Below are 20,136 nucleotides of genomic sequence, written 5' to 3'. Positions count from 1 at the left end.
GAATGGGAAGTTCCTTTCTAATTGACACCTGTGATTATACGTTCAGGCAAATAAATTATATACCTCTAATATGAATGCAAAGCTTATATCCTGATCCAGAAAAGTCTAGAAAACCATGTCACTAAACGTTGTTCTCCACACCCCACTAGAAGATGTATTTTACCTTATAAAGTGTCACCATTTTGTCAACCTGTACAATCCCACCTGTCTCAAACCTTAGAAAACCAAAGTCCACCATCCCCTACTCACTTCCCGATTCTGCACTGAGGTTGCAGCTTGTGGAGAAGGTGAGAGCTTCAGTGTAAGACCCCTCTTTCAGACCAATCTCAGGTCTTCATTTTAGAGATCAGAATGAGAGGACTCTGAGCTAGGGAAAAAAAAAATTGTTCAGAAACATTTCCATTGTTGCAAAGTAACTCTCAGAAATGTTCTTTCCTTGGGACTTCCTGTTGTGGCTCAGCCATAATGAGTCTGACTAGTATCCATGAGGACATGGGTTCAATCCCTGGTGCCACTCAGCAAGTTAATGATCCTGCATTGCTGTGAGCCATGGTGTAGGTTGCAGATGTGGCTCAGATCCCTCGCTGCTGTGGCAGGCCAGCAGCTGCAGCTCCCATTCAACCCCTAGCCTGGGAACTTCCGTGCGTTGCACATGTGGCCCTAAAAAGCAAATAAAATAAAATAAAATAAAAATAAATATTCTCTCTGGCTATGAATCTAACAGAGGCTGTAGCTGGTGACCTGCATCTATTGACTATTAGGACTGCTCTATGCCGTGCCTTTGTACTCCACTGTCCAGACCACGACTACTGCTGTCCCATCAGCAGGTGCCCTACACCCCCAGCCCACCCTCCCCAGCCCACCCCCAGGCCCTCAGGCCTGGAGCTCCGCACTGGCCCAGGCCAACGCCATACAAGCTGCGTGGACATCACTCGGGTCCTTCAGATGTGGCACCCCAGATCCAGGCGCCATGCGTCCAGCGCATGGATCCAGCCTGGCCAAAGAAGGAGACATGGGCCCTGCCGAGCACGTGCAGCTCCCAGGTGGCCGCTGGAAGCCTCAGCACCAGTAGCACGGGGACAAAGCCAGGAGCAGCAGCTAGGAAAGCTCCTGTTTGTGTTTCTCCTCTTCTCTATGCCTCCTTGGTGAGGAAATTTAACTCTAGAAGTTCTTGGTCCCTTAGAGCTGGGGAAAGAAACTGGCAGTGGGCAGAGAGCTCGCCAAATAAAATAAAGCATGCTCAGACACAAGTGCTTAGGGACAACTGTCTCCTCATTGGATTCCTTATTAGTGAAGCCACACTGGCCACGTTAAGAAATAAGCGGCCATGGAGTTCCCGTCATGGCGCAGTGGTTAACGAATCCGACTAGGAACCAGGAGGTTGCGGGTTCGGTCCCTGCCCTTGCTCAGTGGGTTAATGATCCGGCGTTGCCGTGAGCTGTGGTGTAGGTTGCAGACGCGGCTCGGATCCCGCGTTGCTGTGGCTCTGGCGTAGGCCGGTGGCTATAGCTCCGATTCAACCCCTAGCCTGGGAACCTCCATATGCCGCAGGAGCGGCCCAAGAAATAGCAACAACAACAACAACAACAAAAGACAAAAGACAAAAAAAAAAAAAAAAAAAAAAGAAAGAAATAAGCAGCCACATTTTAGCGGCTTCCACAGTGAAAGTGTCCTTCTCACTCATGTAACAGTCGCTGTAGATGCTCCTGGTCAGTGAGGGGCTCTCTTGACCATGGTGATTCAGGGCCTGGGTTCCTGCCAACTTATGGTGCCACGGCCCAGATAGGCTCTTCTTGCTGCCTGTGTCTAGCTAGCTGATGGGACAGAGAACCTCTTAAAGGCCTTGGCCTCTATGTGACACACACTTCCATGTATATTTTGTCACATGGCTACACATGTAAGTCAAAGGAATTAGAAAATGCAGTCCTTGGTCAGGAAGCAATGTTTCAATTGAAATTCCATATTATGGAAAGGCAGCACATTTTTGGTTGATAGGAAGCACTCATGTCATTGATTATTCACCTCTTACATTATGCTTAAATTCCAAATGGATCCATATTTAAATGTAAAATTTTTACTCTTCAACAAAGGGTGCTGGGCAAACTGGACAGCTACTTTAAATTAATGAAGTTCAAACACACCCTAGGAGTTACTGTCATGGCTCAGTGGAAATGAATCTGACTAGCATCCATGAGGTTGTGGGTTCCATCCCTGGCCTCGTTCAGTGGGTTAATGATCCAGCATTGCCATGAGCTATAGTGTAGGTCGCATATGCGGCTCAGATCTGGTGTTGCTGTGGCTGTGGTATGCCAGTGGCTACAGCTGCGATTCAACCTCTAGCCTGGGAACCTTCATAACACCGTGAGTGTGGCCCTAAAAAGACCAGAAAACAAAAACAAAACAAAAAACCATGCATCCTAACGCCATACACAAAAATAAACTCGAAATGGCTTAAAGACTTAAATAAAACATGACACCATAAAACTTCTGCGACTTAGGCAAAACATTCTCTGACATAAATCCTACCAATGTTTTCTTAGGTCAGTCTCCCAAAGCAGTAGAAATAAAAACAAAAATAAACAAATGGGACCTAAACACACTTATAAGTTTTTACATAGCAAAGGAAGCCATAAACAAAATGAAAAGACAACCTACGGACTGGGAGAAAATATTTGCAAACGATGTGACTAACAAGGGATTAATTTCCAAAATATACAAACAGCTCATACAACTCAATCACAAAAGCAAATAACCCAATCAAAAGCTGGGCAGAATGTCTAAACAGACATTTCTCCAAAGAAGACATACAGGTGGCCAGTAGGCACATGAAAAGATGCTCAGCATTGCTAATTACTAGAGAAAGGCACGTCAAAATGACAATGAGGTACCACCTCACACTGGCTAGAATGGTCATCATTAAAAAGTCTAATAATAAATGCTGGAGAGGATGTAGAGAAGAGGGAACCCTCCTACAATGTTGGTAGGAATGTGAATTGGTGCAGCCACGATGGAAAGCAGTATAGAAATTCCTTAAAAAACTAAATACAGAATTTCCATAGGATCCAGAAATCCTACTCCTGGGCATATATCCGGAGAAAACTATAATTTGAAAAGATAGGCACACTCCAATCTCCATAGCAGCACTGCTCACAATAGCCAAGACATGAAAGCAGCCTAAGTGTCCATTGACAGAAGATAAAGATGTGGTACGTATATGCAACTGAATACTACTCAGCCATAAAGAAGAATGAAATAATGCCATTTGAAGCAACATGGATAGACCTAGAGATTATCATACTAAGTAAGTAAGAAAGAGAAAGACAAATACCATATATCACATCACTTATATGTGGAATCTAAAACATGACACAAATGAACTTATTTATGAAACAGAAACAGACTCACTGATAGAAAACAATTTTTCTATCAGTGTTACCAAAGGGGAAAGGTGTGGGGGAGGGATAAATTAGGAGTTTGGGATTAACAGTACTCTATATAAAATAGATAATCAACAAGGTCCTATTTTATAGCGCAGGGAACTATATTCAGTAGCCTAAGAGAAACCATAATGGAAAAGAATACAAAAAGATTATGTATATATATGTATAACTGACTCACCGTGCTGTACCCAGAAACTAACACAGTGTAAATCAACTATACATCCATAAAAAAAGGATAGTAAACGTAAATATTTTAAAGTAGATTATAATCACTGAAAGGGAAACGGCTATTATGTCTATTATAAAACAAAACAAAATCTGTATTATAAAACAAAATCTGTAACATTTAAAAAATCGGTTAATTCAGGAGTTCCTGTTGTGGATCAGTGTGTTAAGAACCTGCTGTAGTGTCTGTGAGCATGTGGGTTCGATCCCTGGCATCACTCAGCAGGTTAAGGATCAGGCATTGCCGCAAGCTGCAGTGTAGGTTACAGACGTGGCTAGAATCTGGTGTTGCTATGGCTGTGGCGTAGACAGGCAGCTGCAGCTCCAATTTGACCCCTAGCCTGGGAACTCCCAGGTGCAGCTGTAAAAGAAAATACATGTATATCAGTTAATTCAACTAACAAAAGGGGGTGGGACGTGGTGGGGGGGTGGAGAGACTCATGACTCAAAACACAGGAAAAAGTGTATAAATAGGTCCTATAATCAAGAAGAAAATCCTAATAGTCCCCAAAAAAAAGAAAAAAGAAAAGAAAAACCAAAAACTAGGAACAGATGGGAGAGTTCACCCAAAGAGGAAATAAGATGGCTCAAAGGAGTAAATGAAAAATAAAACCAAAATAAGATACCAATGACACAAATCAAACTCTTTAATGACATTCTGGGATAGGCTGCAGAAAAAAAACTTCACACACTGCTTATGAGGATATAAATTGATAGAACTTCTTGGATTTTTATCAATAATTTGACACTTAAAATGGTATATGCTTTGGCTCAGTAAATCCCCCCTTTCAAAAAAAAGAAAAAACCACAAATATAGTGCTTGCACTCTGAATAAAAGGCATTCATTCACTTAGCGCTGTTAATATCAGCAACACACTCTGAACAATCCATAGGTTGTTATGAAATTAGGTTATGGCTAATTTATGTTTCACTTATAAACTGGAAAATATATAGCAGTTGAAAAGTGTAAGATAAAGCTACACGCACTCCCAGGCTAAGATCCTTTGACATATTTGGTGATTTGCATACACAGTGCAAGAATACTTATGAAAATATATACTTGTATCTATTTTGATATGCCTGCAAATGCAAAGAAAACACTTTTTAAGGATAAACACATTTAAACCCTACATTAAGAAGAGGAATGGGAGAGAAGGACGTTTTAGGGCTGAATTTTGGGGGTTTTTTTTCTCTTTTTTTCACTTCTCATTCTATGCATTTACTTCTTTTTACAAGGAGAATGTTATGTCTGTAGCTAAAAAATGAAAACAATGAAATTAGATTCACCAAAGCCTTACCCTGAGAAAAATGCTTCTGTATGATCCTGCCCCCCTCTCCCACGACCCCCTACCCGCAAGATAAAAGCCGACACTCCCTTGTGTGTGTGTCTGTGTGTGCGCGCCTGCGAACAAGCCAAAATCTCCCAGTAAGTTGTGAGTCTTAGAGGCGAGGCATGCATTTCACTCGCCTTTAAGAAGGGTTTCTTGTATTAACTGAATCCTGAGAGGATGAGACAAATCTGGGGCTAGTTAGGCTACGACGCGCTCCCCAACGGAGCCCCACCATCCGGTCAAGAGAAGCCCGAGCTCAAACGAACTCCCGCAGACTTTCTCCAGGAAACCGTTGGGTGGGATCCACGCGCCTCCCGACGAAGCGCCAGCATTCGGAAGCGAGCAGCGGGAGCTCAAACGGACTCCCGCAGATTTTCTCCAGGAAACCGTTAGGTGGGGTGGAGAAGGGCGCTCCTGTCTGATCTGCCGTCCAGTTGGAGACCTTTGAGACCGTGGCCTTTCCTGCCCAGAAATAAGCCTTAGCTCGGCTAAGGTTACGCGGGAGGCGGGGATGGAACCGGGCTCAGCATCCGAGTGGCGGGAGCCTGAGGCGGGGCCTGAGGGGGCCTCTGAGAGGGGCTCGCAGCTGCCTGGGTCCCCTCCGCTGCAGCTCTGGGTGTCCAGTCAAGGATGGGAACCCGAACTCGGCTGGGCGTCAGGGCAGCGCACAGAGCCTGCACCGGATTGGCAGCAGCCGGCGCGGTCTCTATCGGAGCCCCTGGTGTCCGAGAAGCCCTGCTGCCACACCAACTGCTGGAGGCGCCCCAGTCCCGCACCTTCCAGCCTCTGGGAGCGGAGGTGAGCTCCCACTTCTAGGTCTTCCTGCTGCTGCCCCTGGTTTTGACGGCCCATCTCGGCTCTGGCTTGATTTACCTGCCCAAGGATGCAGAAGAAGACACAGGGAGCCCGGTCAAGGCTGAGCGACGCTTTGTGCAGGGCCGTTTCGCCGCCAACGACTCATTTCATCTCCGGGGAGAACACAGAGTCAATTATGCTTTTATTCTAGCGGTCTCCAACACCGCCTCGTTGCTGAAACAAGAAATCTTGTCCGAAATTAATACAATGGCCAAGGCGGTAAGGGCTTTGTCCGTGATGGAGGGGAAAACGGAACCCAGATCCAGTACAAGGAGGTCTGCTCCACCACCTGCACCGGGGCTACTGCGCCCCCTCCAACCCGCTCTTTTTCTCCTGGAAAACAAACAGGAACTTCAACCTGCAAAACATCACCTTCCCCATCTACAGCCTAGCAGGTCCTATTATCTACGTCCTGGGAGAAACTGTCTTAGGCGAGAGTTTGGGCCCGAGCCAATTATTCCTGGAGGCCAAAGCCATGCAGCTGTGGTACTCCATGAAGACTGGAGAAGAGGACAATCAGCAGAACAAAAAAAGTGGCTGATCCATTTCCTGAACCAAGTGAAGAACATGGAAGAGAGTCTGGCTTTGCAGACTATCCAGGTACCCGGCTGCTGGGTTTTCAAGGGAGGCCAAGAGCAGGTGGGGGGATGGTAAGACTTTTCCGGGGACCATAGCAATAGCATCCTTGATTATCAGATGGAGTCTTGACGTGAAACTCTGGAAGTCCTCTACTGCATTTGGTCTTTAATCCAACTTTCCTAAAGTAACACACTGAAGGCTGCCCCAAATCTTAAATCCTTGGTACCATTCTGGTGAAAAACCATAAATCCTATATCCTCAGGGTAGGTCTGTTTAGTACAGACATTGACCTTAAGGTTTAGTTTGGTTACCTGGTCAAATTACATTGAAATTCTTACTTTGAGTTAAAGTCTTTATTGTTTCTGTGAGCCCCCTAAAATTTGTTTGGAGTTCATTGGAATAAAAAAAAAACAAATCTTTAGGCAAAAGTTGCATGGTGTTCTTGAGAAAGATAACTAGCTGAGCATTTGCTTTTTAGGGTGGCAGGTGGCATACGGAAATTACCAGGCTAGGGGCCCAATCAGAACTGTAGCAGCCCTCCTACACCTATGCCACAACAACCCAGGATCTGAGCCCAGCTGCAAATTACACCACAGCTCAGGGCAATGCTGGATCCTTAACCTGCTGAACAAGGCCAGGGATTGAACCTGTGTCCTCATGGATATTAGTTGGGTTTGTTAACCACTGAGCCAGGACGGAAACTCCCTAGCTGAGTATTTTTAAAATAAATTAGGTCACAGACCCAGGCACATAGCTGTTTCTTACTTTTTTGGGATGGCAAACCTACTGATAGCCTGAGTAAGACTGGTGAAAGAGAGACACCTACTGGAAAAAGCCTTTGAAATAGCCAGGCCTTTCTGAAATGATATTTGTGCAATTAAAATGGTACAAGAAGACAACCTAATAAAAATCTGGAAAAGCCAGAAGGTCTATAGTTATTCATGATTTCACAGTTTTATATCAGATTCTGATTTCATAATATTCCAGAGTTTTAAACTTTAGATTTTTGAAAGAAACTTTGGAAAGCATGCCAGAGATTTTGTGGGAAGCAACGACTATTTTGTGGGATACTAGTCGGGTTCATTACAGCTGAGCCACAATGGGAACTCCTTAAAAATATTTTTAAGGGTATAATTCAGTGGTATTAAATGCATTCACACCATTGTGCCACCACCAAAAACATTTCCTTACAAATATCTGCCATCACTCCAAACAGAAACTCTAACCATTAAGCAGTAAATCCCCACTTCCTTTCCTGAGTTCTGGTTAACCTTTAATCTATTTTCTGTCTCCATGAATTTGCATATTCTCAAGATTATATATTAAATGGAATCATTCAGTATTTGTCCTTTTGTGACTAGTTTACTTCACTTAGCATAATGGTTACAATGTTTATGCATGTAGTAGCATGAGTTCCTTTTCATGACTGAGTAATACTCCATTTTATATATAAACAACATTTTGTTTATTTATTTATCTGTTGATGGGCACTTGGAATGTTTCCACTTTTTGACTGTTGTGAATAAGGCTGCAATAAACATTGGTGTACATAGCTCTGTTTGAGCCCCTGTTTTTTATTCTTTTCAAGTATCTACCTGGGTGTGGACTAGTGGGTTGTATGCTTATTCTCTGATTAGCTTTTTTTGGCTGCACCCTCGGCATATGGAAGTTCCTAGACCAGGGACTTAATCCAAGCTGCAACTGTGATCTATGCCACATGTGCTGCAACTCCAGATCCTTAACCCACTGCACCAGCCTGAGGACAGAACCTGTGCTGCAACCGGGACAACACCAGATCCTTAACCCACTGCACCACAGTGGGAACTCCTCTGGTTAGGTTTACGAAGAACCATCAAATTATTTTCCAGAGAGGCTACACCATTTTATGCCCACCAGCAAATTACATGCTTTCCAATTTCTCAACATCCTCACCAATACCTGTTATTTTCCGTTTTAGTGATTATAGCCATCCTAGTAGGTGCAAAGTGACATCTCATTGTGGTGTTTTTTTTTTTAAATTTATTTATTTATTTTGTTGTTGTTGTTGTTGTTGTTGCTATTTCTTGGGCCGTTCCCGCGGCATATGGAGGTTCCCAGGCTAGGGGTCAAATCGGAGCTGTAGCCACCGGCCTACGCCAGAGCCACAGCAACGCGGGATCCGAGCCACGTCTGCAACCTACACCACAGCTCACGGCAACGCCGGATCGTTAACCCACTGAGCAAGGGCAGGGACCGAACCCGCAACCTCCTGGTTCCTAGTCGGATTCGTTAACCACTGCGCCACGACAGGAACTCCTCATTGTGGTTTTGATTTGCATTTCCCTCATTATTAATTAAATATCTTTCTATGTGCTTATTGGTCATTTGTGTATCTTCTTTGGGGCAATCCCTATTCAAGTCCTTTGCCCATTTTTTTGTTTTTCTTTTCAGGGCCACACCTGTGGCATATGGAAGTTCCCAGGCTAGGGGTTGAATTGGAACTGCAGCTGCTGGCCTGTGCCACAGCCACGGCAATACCAGATCTGAGTTGCATCTGTGACCTACGCCTCAGCTTGCAGCAATGCTAGATCCTTAACCCATTGAGCAAGGCCAGGGATCGAACACCCTCATGGATATTAGTCACGTTCTTAACCTGATGAGCCACCACAGGAACTCACTTTGCCTATTTTTAATGAAGTTGTTTGTCCTTTTGTTGTTGAGTCTTGTTTTTGATGTGTACTTTATATGTTTTAGAGATAAATCATTATCAAGAATATGATTTTCAAATATTTTCTCCCACTTGATAGATTATCTCTACTTTCTTTCTAATGTCCTTTAATGCACAAAAATTAAAAAATTTTATGGCCATGTCCATTACATACGCAAATTCCCAAGCCAGCAGTAGAACCCATGTCAAAGCAGTGACCTCAGCTGCTGCAGTGGCAATGCCAGATCCTTAACTCACTGTGCCACAAGGAAACTCCCCCAAAATTTAATTCAACTTACCTATTTTTATTTTTGCTACTTTTGCTTTTGGTGTTAAAGAGTCCATTGACAAGTCTAAGGTCATGGACACTTACACTATCTTTTCTTCAAAGGTTCTATGGTTCCAGCTCTATTTAGGTGATTGATCAGTTTTTAATTCTTTGTTACATATGATGCAAAGTAGGGATCCAACTTCATTCTTGGACATTTGGAAATGCACTTGCCCAAGTACCATTTGTTGAAGAGACTGTTCTTTTCTGCTTGATTAGACTTGGCATCCGTGTCAAAAATCAGTGCGCTCTAGACTTGTGGGTTTACTTCTAGACACTCAGTTCTATTCCATTGGCCTGTATGTCTGTCTATATACTAGTACCACACTGTTTTCATTGTTACAGCTTTGTTATAAGTTTTGAAATCTGGACATCAGTCTTAGAGGGTTTTTTTTTTCTAAGATTATTTTGAATAACCATGAATTTTGTAATTCCATATGAATTTGAGTGTTGACCTTTCTATTTCTGGAAAAAAAAATCCATTGATAGAGACTGTATTGAATCTGCAGATTGCTTTAGGTGAGAGTGTCATTTTGACAATGTCAAGTCTTCCTCCCCATGAACTAAGAATGTCTTTCCACTAATTTTGTTCTTTAGTTTCTTTCACCAATGTTTTGTAGTTTCCAGTGTATAGGTCTTTCACTTGTTTGGTTAAATTTTTCCTAAATATTATTTTAAACACTAAATGGAATTGCTTTCTCAGTTTCCTTTTGGAGTGTTCATTGCACACAGAGAGAAACAATAGATTCTCTGTGTTGGTATTGCATCCTGCAGCTTTACTGAATTTGTTTACTACCTCTAGTGGTTTTCTTGTGAATTCTTTGGGTTCTTCATATGTATATGATCATATAATCTGTGAAAAGAGGTAGTTACACTTCTTCCTCTCTAAATGGGATTCCTTTTATTTCTATTTGCAGTCTAATTGCTCTGGCTAACAGTTCCAGCACAACATTGACTATATTGGTAATAGTGGACATCCTTTTCTTTTTTCTAAAATTAGAGGGAAATCTTTCCATTTTTCACCATGATGTTAGCTGTGCAGTTTTCATTCTTGCCTTTGTTATTTTGAGGACCTTTCTTCCATTTCTTGTTTTTGAGTGTTTTTATCTTGAAAAGGTATTTGTTTTTTTTTCACAATTACCTTTTCTGCATCTTGTGAGATGATCATGTGGTTTTTATGCTTTGTTTTGTTAGTGCAGTGTGTTAGATAGATTGACTGCTTTTCCCATATTGAACCACTCTTGCATTCCTGGGATAAATCCCACTTGTTCATGATGTATAATCCTTTTTATATGCTATTGAATTGTGTTTGCAAGAATTTTGTTGAGGATTTTTGCATCTATATTCATAAGAGATATTGTCGATAGCTTTCTTGTGATGTTTTTGTCTGCCATTGATATCAATGTAGAGATGGCCTCATTAAATGAGTTAGGAAGTGTTCTCTTCTTTTCAGTTTTTGGACGGGTTTGAAAAGGATTGGTGTTGCTTCTTTATGTGTTTGCTAAAATTCAATTGTAAAGCCATCTGGTCCTGAACTTTTCTTTGTTGAGAGGTTTTTGATTACCAATTTAATCCTTTTACTTGTTACATGTCTGATGAGATTTTCTTTTTTTTTTTCTTTTTTTTTTTTTTGTCTTTTTGTTGTTGTTGTTGTTGTTATTGCTATTTCTTGGGCCGCTCCTGCGGCATATGAAGGTTCCCAGGCTAGGGGTTGAATCGTAGCTGTAGCCACCAGCCTACGCCAGAGCCACAGCAACGCGGGATCCGAGCCGCGTCTGCAACCTACACCACAGCTCACGGCAACGCCGGATCGTTAACCCACTGAGCAAGGGCAGGGACCGAACCCGCAACCTGATGGTTCCTAGTCGGATTCGTTAACCACTGTGCCACGACGGGAACTCCTCCGAGATTTTCTATTTCATCTTGAGTCAGTTTAGGTCTTTGTGTATTTCTGGGAAGTTGTGCCTTTCATCTAGGTTATCTAGTTTGTTGGTATGTCGTTCACAGTAGTCTCTTACAATCCTTTATAGTTCTGTACTTCAGTATTAACAGCCTCAATTTCATGTCTGATTGAGTTATTTGTATCTTTTTTCCCTTTTTGAACACTACATAAAGATTTGTCAATTTTGTTGATCTTTTTCTAATAACCAAGTTTTGTTTGTTGGTTTTCTATACTGTTTTTCTATTCTCAATTTTATCATTGTTCTGATCTTTATTATTTTCTTTGTTCTCTTAGTTTTGTGTTTGTTTTTCTAGTTCCAAAAGGTGTCTAGATCCACAAAGTGGTCTGAGATTTTTCTCTTTTTAAATATAGCTATAAATTTACCTCTGGGCACTGGTGTCACTTCATCTCATGTTATGATATTTTGTATGTTTGTTTTTATTTTCCTTATGGATCATCTGCCTGGATCTTTTATCCATTGTTGAAAGTGATATATCAAATTTTCCAGTGATGATTGCAGAGCTGTGTATTTCTCTTTACACTTCTGGAAGTTTCCACAAACATTCTCTCCCATTCCGTTACCCTGTTTATAGTTTCCTTTTCTGTACACATACCCATAAGTTTAATTAGATCCCGAGTGTTTATTTCTGTTTTTATTTTCATTACTCTAGAAGGTGGATCTGGGAAAATACTGCTGCAGTTTACATCAGGGGATGTTCGGCCTATGTCTTCTTATAAGAATTACATGGCTCTGGTCTTATATTCAGGTCCTTAATCCATTTTGAGTTTACTTCTGTTCTATGGTGTTAGAGAGTGTTCTGCTTTGACTCTTGAAGCTGTCCAGTTTCCCCAGCATCACTTGTTGAAGAGACTGTCCCTTCTCCATTGCATATTCCTGCATCCTCATAGATTAGTTGACTGTAGGTGTGTGGGTTTATTTTTGGGCTTTCTATCCTGTTTCATTGACCTATATGTCTGTTTTTGCAAAAGTATCATACTGTTTTGTTGACTATAGCCTTTTAGTATAGTCTGAAGTCAGGGAACCTGATCCCTCCAGCTCCATTTTTTTTTTTTTTTTTTTTTTTTTTTTTTTTTTTTTTTTTTTGTCTTTTGTCTTTTTGTTGTTGTTGTTGTTGTTGCTATTTCTTGGGCCGCTCCCGCGGCATATGGAGGTTCCCAGGCTAGGGGTTGAATCGGAGCTGTAGCCACCGGCCTACGCCAGAGCCACAGCAACGCGGGATCCGAGCCGCGTCTGCAACCTACACCACAGCTCACGGCAACGCCGGATCGTCAACCCACTGAGCAAGGGCAGGGACCGAACCCGCAACCTCATGGTTCCTAGTCGGATTCGTTAACCACTGCGCCACGACGGGAACTCCTCCATTTTTTTTTCTCAGGATTGCTTTGGCTATTTGGGGGTCTCTTGTGCCTCCGAAAAAAACCTTAAAACTTTTTGTTCTAGTTCTGTGAAAAATGTCACTGGTAATCTGACAGAGATTACACTGAGTCTGTAGATTGCCTTGGGCAATGTAGTTATTTTGCCAACATTGATTCTTCCAAGAGCATACTATTATCTTTCCATCTTTTTGTGGTTTTTTTAATTTCTTTCATCAGCATCTTATAGTTCTTAGAGTACAAGTGTTTTGCCTCCTTAGGTAGATGTATTCCTAGATATTTTTGATTTGATGGTGAATGGGATTAATTTCTCATTAATCTTTCTGATTTTGAAGTCCATCTGAATTAGTTGCTTATCTTAATCTTTTATAAACCAATATTGTTGCTTTAAGAAAGTATTTATTATAACCAAATTTTATCATAACATAGAAATTTACTTTTTCTCTGTAACGTGTGAGTGTGTGTGTGTGTGTGTGTGTCTGTCTGTCTGTCTGTCTGTGTGTGTTGATTTTGGGCCCCAAGTTTAACTGGAAGCACCAGCAGTTTCAGAAAATGTGAAATGCAGCCATAATGTAGGGATTGTTGGGGTTTTTTGGTAACAATAAGAAACTTTATCTATTTTAATATGGTCTTGCCCTAAAAAGTCCTCTCTTTAATTATGTTCTTGCTATTTTGGAATCAGTAGCTCCATTTTCATCTCCAAGTCTTCAAACCATACTTAATTTCTCTCTCCTGCTCAAAATATCTAGAGACATTTGTTTTGAAGCAGTTAGAGAATAAGTAAAATAGAAAACCTAAGGTTATTGCCAATATTTTAAAATGCAAAGTTTTGGTTGTTAGGGAGATGAAGTATTACATTCATTCTTGAAAATGGTGTATATATAGTCCCATTTCTATTGATCCAACCAAGAAACAGGCATAGGTTGTGTTAGTCAAAATGGACTACGTATCACAGTGTGTTTTCTTTTTTGCAATTAGCCACTTTTCTAGAGTTCAGTTATCCATTAAAGGAGAATCCTGAAAATCTTTTAGAAGGAGGCTTTCATAGTTTTGACAATACATATTGAACTAGTTTTGAAATGCAGAAGTTATACAGGACTGTGTTTGTGACTAACTGGAGTTAAGGGGAGATGAGAAGATGACTGGATATGGGTACTTTCTGACTGCTTGCCTTTCATTTCCTGTTGTAGTCCATTCACACTCCATTGAAGGTCAGAGTGGATTAAAGGATGTGCAGCGTTTTTGAATTTTTTTTCTGGTCCTTTTAGGGCCACACCCAAGGCTTATGGAGGTTCCCAGACTAGGGGTATAATTGGAGCTACAATTGACAGCCTATCCCACAGCCACAGCAGCACCAGCCGCATCTGCAACCTACTCCACAGCTCACGGCAACGCTGGATCCTTAACCCCCTGAGAGAGGCCAGGGATCAAACCCGCAACTTCATGGTTCCTTGTTGGATTTGTTTCCACTGCACCATGACAGGAATTCCTATTTTTGGCTCTAAAGTACCAGTTAGTGGATTAGGGCTTGAGTAGCTTATGAGAATCAACCAGTATAGTCTGGTAAAAGAACAGATTGCCAACTTTTCTGTTCCCTCTCTCTTTTTTCTTTTTTTCAATTGGTCTGGGCTAGTACTTAGAAATTTAAAGTTCTCCAGCAGACAGGCATGGAATTATTGCCCAAGTGGTCTCTGAGTAGGTGTCCAAGCCGAGAATGTGATAAATTGATGGAATTTCAGTATGGAAACTACCCCCACAAATTCCATGATTTTTCCTTTCAAATTTACATGTGTGACTGTGTATGAAACAAAAGGTGGGTTGCAGCCTTGAGTGATTTCTGCCACCTCAGCAGTGGTGAGCGTCTTTGGCCTGATGTTGTACATTGGGGTGCCATTTCTGACCATAGTTGCAAATTCAGCCTTTCTTATTCTAAGTGAGTAAAAATGTGGGGCTACACATTGTGTGTGAGGGGTGTGGGGTAGTTAAGGAAAGGGACTGTCTTATATTAAGCATACTAATTATATTTAGGTGGCACTCCAGATGCAAAATGGGCTATCAGAAAAGAAGAAAATCAAATGGAATTATGTGTCAACACAGACCAGGGACATGAATAAGCAGTTCCCAAACACACACACACACACACACAATCCAAAATTCTTTTTTTTTTTTTGGTCTTTTTTTGCCATTTCTAGGGCCATTCCCGTGGCATATGGAGGTTCCCAGGCTAGGGGTCCAATCAGAGCTGTAGCCACCAACCTACGGCAGCGCCACAGCAATGTGGGACCCACTGGCCTGCCACAGCCACAGATCCGAGCCACACCTGCGAGCTACACCACAGCTCATGGCAACACCGGATCCTTAACCCACCGAGCAAGGCCAGGGATCGAACCCACAACCTCATGGTTCCTAGTCGAGTTCGTTAACCACTGCACCACAACAGGAACTCCCAAAATCCAAAATTCTAATCACTGAAAATATAAGGGAAAAAAATGACCTCTCAATTAATCAAGGTATGAAAGTTAAACCAAAAGTGAGGCACCTTGTTTTCTTATTAGATTAGTGAATATTAGTAAGATTGAAGGTTTTGGAAAGGTTGTGTGCAAATGAACACTCTCATTCTGCTGAGGGAATATTGTAAACGGTACACTTTTAAAATCCAATTTCACAACAAATCAAAAGACTTAAAAACTTAAAAGGGAGTAACTTTGACCAGTGACACCTATTTCTAGGAATTTGTCCTAAATATTGGACAGGTGCTCACAAAGTAGAATGAATATATTCATTTCAGTGTGATTTTGAATAGGAATGAAACAAAGGCAACCTAATCCCATGTCAATATGGGATCGGTCAATTCAAACAGAGCATATTAAAGTGTTGGAATCCTATTCAGTCTTTATAAAAGTCGAAGATACACAGTGTCAAACGAAAAATGCTGGTTATGAAACAAGATGCTTAAAATAGAGTGATGTACAGGAATTCGCATCATGGCTCAGCAGAAACGAATGAGTCTCATCCATGAGGACACAGGTTCGATCCCTGGCCTCGCTCAGTGGGTTAAGGATCTGGTGTTGCTGTGAGCTGTGGGGTAGTTCGCAAATTTGGCTTGGATCTGACATTGCTATGGCTGTGGTGTAGGCCAGCAGCAACAGCTCCGATTCATCCCCTAACCTGAAAATCTTCATATGCTATAGGTGTGGCCCTAAAAAGTAAGACCAAAAAAATAGAGTGATGTACATATATATGTATAATTTGTATGGAGCAAATTCTGGATGGATATACATGAAATACTAGCAAGGATTATCCCTGAAGGGTAGAATTACATTTGTTTAAATTTTTTCCTTGTATTTTCCCGTGCTTTCAGAATTTATTTTACAATAAGCATGAGAGGAGAGAGGTGTTTATATTTTGGAAAGTAAGCACCTTGGGAGAAATACCATTTGGTTTCCTGGGGAGAGAGTGGAGGAACCGTGCACTGAAGGTGCCCCTTCCTGGTGCACACTCACACTCATCACCCAGGGTTCCCACAGCCATGAATAACTGGAGTGAAAGTGTGTATACATCATCTTTGTATTGTCTGTGTGTGCACAGAAGTATGAGTGTAGGTGTGTGATTGTGTGTGTGTGGGGGGGGTGATTTCCACAACTCAAACAATAAATATGTGAGGATATTTTCTAAACCAGGTTCCATAAATAATAAAACCTTTTTTAAAATACCTAATACATATCTATGAGTTCATTAATGGTTCATAGTATTTATGATTCTTCCCTTTGGTCCAGCTAAGTACAACTGAAATCCACAAAGCTGGCAGCAGTGGGACCGTCAGGATGCAGTTTCTGACAGATGACATAAACCTGTGTCAGTGTAGACCCTGCCGCTTTGATCATATTCAGAGAACATCTCAATCAGAGGCAAAGTGCAATTCCCTGTTCTTCCCCTGTGTAGCCCATGGAGGAGAGCCTCCACACTTGAAATCAAAATCAGCATTTCACTTCCAAGTATTGATTTTGGACCAGTACACACAGTAAGAGAGATGCATGTGGGTGAAAGTTGTAGAGCACTTGAGGGAGATGAAATTTATCTGCAACATGCTCATGCTGTCTTTTGTAAACCTTTTCTTCTCTGTGTAGTCCCCTCCTAGCCTTCAATGATGATGTCAAAGTCTTCAAATGTTCTCCTGTCCTCTTCATTGCAAACCAATCATGAAACATCATTGTGGAAAAGACTGAGAACCTTAATAGGCACTTAATATGTGAAGGTGAAGGATTCTTAAGGTTTACTTTGGTACATATTTTTGATCTCAAGAGTACTTACTTTTTTTTTTTTTTTTTTGGTCTGTTTAGGGCCACACCCATGGCATATGGAAATTCCCAGTCTAAGGGTCCAATCTGAGATGCAGATGCTGGCCTACATCACAGCCACAGCAACATAGGATCTGAGCAGAATCTGCGACCTACACCACAGCTCATGGGAATGCTGGATCCTTAACCCACTGTGCGAGGCCAGGGATCGTACTTGCTTCCTCATAGATTCTAGTTGGCTTAATTACCCATTAAGCCACAATGGAAACTTCTCAAGAGTACTTTCATTTTATTGAGATAATGCCTTAATGTGAAGTTTGAGTGACAGCATTCTGGGAATTAAAAACAAACTACTGGAAAAACTGCCTGCGCACGCGCGTGCGTGCGTGCGTGCGTGTGTGTGTGTGTGTGTGTGTGTAAACTATGTGGTATAGCTCAAATCATACCACAGTGATAGCTAGATGCTAATTGGGGAATAGATAAATTCAGCTCATAGTTGAAGCAGCAGAATGTTGGCTCAGTGTTAGTGCATTAGAATAAAAGGGATTATGATAGAAAATCATCTCTCAAGTATTCAAATGGAATCGAAGATACATTGCTAATCCCATTTCACCTAACACCCAGTCAGCCAGGTTTCCTGACTCATCATAAAAAACACCCTCCCTGGAGACTGGGAGTAGGGTCTACTGTGCCATGTGCAAACAGGAGAATGTACAAAACACAGTGTTATGACAGAGAAAGGAGTGATAAATTGTGTTGTGGATTCAGCAGCAACTGGAGAAAGTAGTATCCAAACAGAGACTGGGCAAGATAAACAAGACCTCAAGAGAGGGACAAAGAAAATGGTTTGATCTCTTTAACTTTTAATGGATGTTAATATATGAAGATTGTTTCTTTTTTTAAATAGGTGTTGGGGTCGATGACATGTTTATCTTGATGTCTGCCTGGCAGAGACCAACATCATGGATAACTTAAAAGAGCCAATGTCCGATGTCTATTCGAAAGCGGCAGGGTCCATTACAATCACCACCATCACCAATGTCCTGGCTCTCGAGACAGGAATTGTGACCTCTTTCAGGTCCTTACAATACTTCTGCATCTGTACAGGATCAACACTGCTCTTCTGTTATCTTTAGAACATCACCTGCTTTGGAGCATTTATGGCCTTGGATGGTAAAAGAGAAGCGATCTGTCTACGCTGGTTGAAGAAGCCAGAAACTCCCGACCAAAAATGTTTGTCATTAAAAAAGTCCTGCTGTCTCCCATGCAATTCTCTCCCAGAGCAACAAGCAGATGATATCCATCCAACGAATTTGTCCCTTACCTTAGAGACTGTTTTGGTCCTTTTCTCACAAGACCAGAGGCCAAGGTTTTTGTAGTGCTTCTGTACACGCTGTGCCTCATACTTAGTATATATGGGTGTTTCCACATGCAGGAAGGTTTAGACCTTCGAAATTTGGCAAGTGATGACGCCTGTATCTCACCATATTTTAATGTAGAAGAAGAGTATTTTTCAAGTTATGGTCCCAGGGTCATGGTTATCGTTACTGAAGCTCTTGACTACTGGGATGAAGCCGCTAGGCAAAAACTCGAAAAATGGCAGATTTTAAAAACAACTATGTGGATAAAAATCTTACAGAGTTTTGGATACAAGAACATGTGTGATTTATGAAAAGTGACTATCAAAATGTAAAGGATGAGTTTTTTGGGTTTTTTTTTTTCTTTTTTTTTTTGGCTTTTTAGGGCTGCACCCATAGCATATGGAAGTTTCCAGGCTAGGGGTCGAATTGGAGCTACAGCTGCTGGCCCACGCCACAACCACAGCAACACAGGATCTGTGTTTTGACTTCGACCTATACCACAGCTCATGGCAACACCAGATCTTTAACCCACTGAGTGAGGCCAGGGATCAAACCCGCATCCTCATGGATACCTGTTGCATTTGTTTCCACCGTGCCACAATGGGAACTCCCGAGAATATTTTTATGAACAATATTCCCAACTTTGTAACATATTTTCCACTTTTTGGATATGATATTAATATTTCATCATGACATGAAGTCATTTGTTCCCGGGCCTTCATTCAGATCATGGGAATTTCTTCTTCAACCAGTAAGGAGCTGATGTCACTCCAGTTCTGAGACTTGGCCACAGAGTGTGAAGTTCCCCTAATGGTGTATAAACACACAGTCACATATTTTGATCAGTATTCTGCAATAGTAGAAAACACTGTTTGAAATGTAATTATTGCATCAACAGCAATGTTCATTGTTTCCTTATTGTTAATTCCTCACCCGCTGTGTTGTTTGTGGGTGACTCTTGCTATTGCTTCTGTGATTGTGGGAGTGGTGGGATGCATGGCATTCTGGAATGTCAATCTTGATTCCATATCCATGATTAATCTTGTCATTTGTGTAGGGTTTTCTGATGATTCTTCTGCTCACATTTCCTTTGTTTCCAGTTCAAAGTCTTTGGTAAGCCAAATAACCACTGAGGCATTGTATCTGCTAGGATACCCCATGCTACAGAGTGCAGTTTCAACAATAACAGGGCTGTGTGTCTTATCTGCAGCTAAAGCATACATCTTCTGAACATTTTTTAAGATTATATTTTTTGTTATGGTATTTGGAGCTGCTCATTGCCTCCTTTTTACTCCAGTATACTGAACCTTTTTTTTTTTGAGTTTGTGTGAATAGCTACTAATGAATCCAAGACCAATTACAGAAGTCCTGATTGCCCAATCCAACCTGATAGAAATGCACTATGAAGAACAGTCAATAAACTAAAAATAAAGCCTGTTTCCTTGGCTTGGAAATCCCATTTTAAAATGTTAAGGAGTTCCTGTCGTGGCGCAGTGGTTAACGAACCCAACTAGGAACCATGAGGTTGCCGGTTCGATCCCTGGCCTTGCTCAATGGGTAAAGGATCTGGCGCTGCCATGAGCTTTGGTGTAGGGCACAGACGCGGCTCAGATCCTGTGTTGCTGTGGCTGCGGTGTAAGCTGGAGGCTACAGCTCTGTTTAGACCCCTAGCCTGGGAACCTCCGTATGCTGAAGG

The 20,136-nt window shown here is 41.7% G+C and overlaps 1 pseudogene; it reads left to right on the top strand.

The window, feature by feature from the left end:
- On the top strand, positions 971-19,220 carry LOC100525069 (annotated as a pseudogene).

Source organism: Sus scrofa, chromosome 10, assembly GCF_000003025.6.
Source record: "Sus scrofa isolate TJ Tabasco breed Duroc chromosome 10, Sscrofa11.1, whole genome shotgun sequence".
NCBI classification, from domain to species: domain Eukaryota; kingdom Metazoa; phylum Chordata; class Mammalia; order Artiodactyla; family Suidae; genus Sus; species Sus scrofa.
The sequence above is the reverse complement of the archived record's forward strand: the minus strand, read 5'-3'. Positions and strand labels throughout refer to the sequence as shown.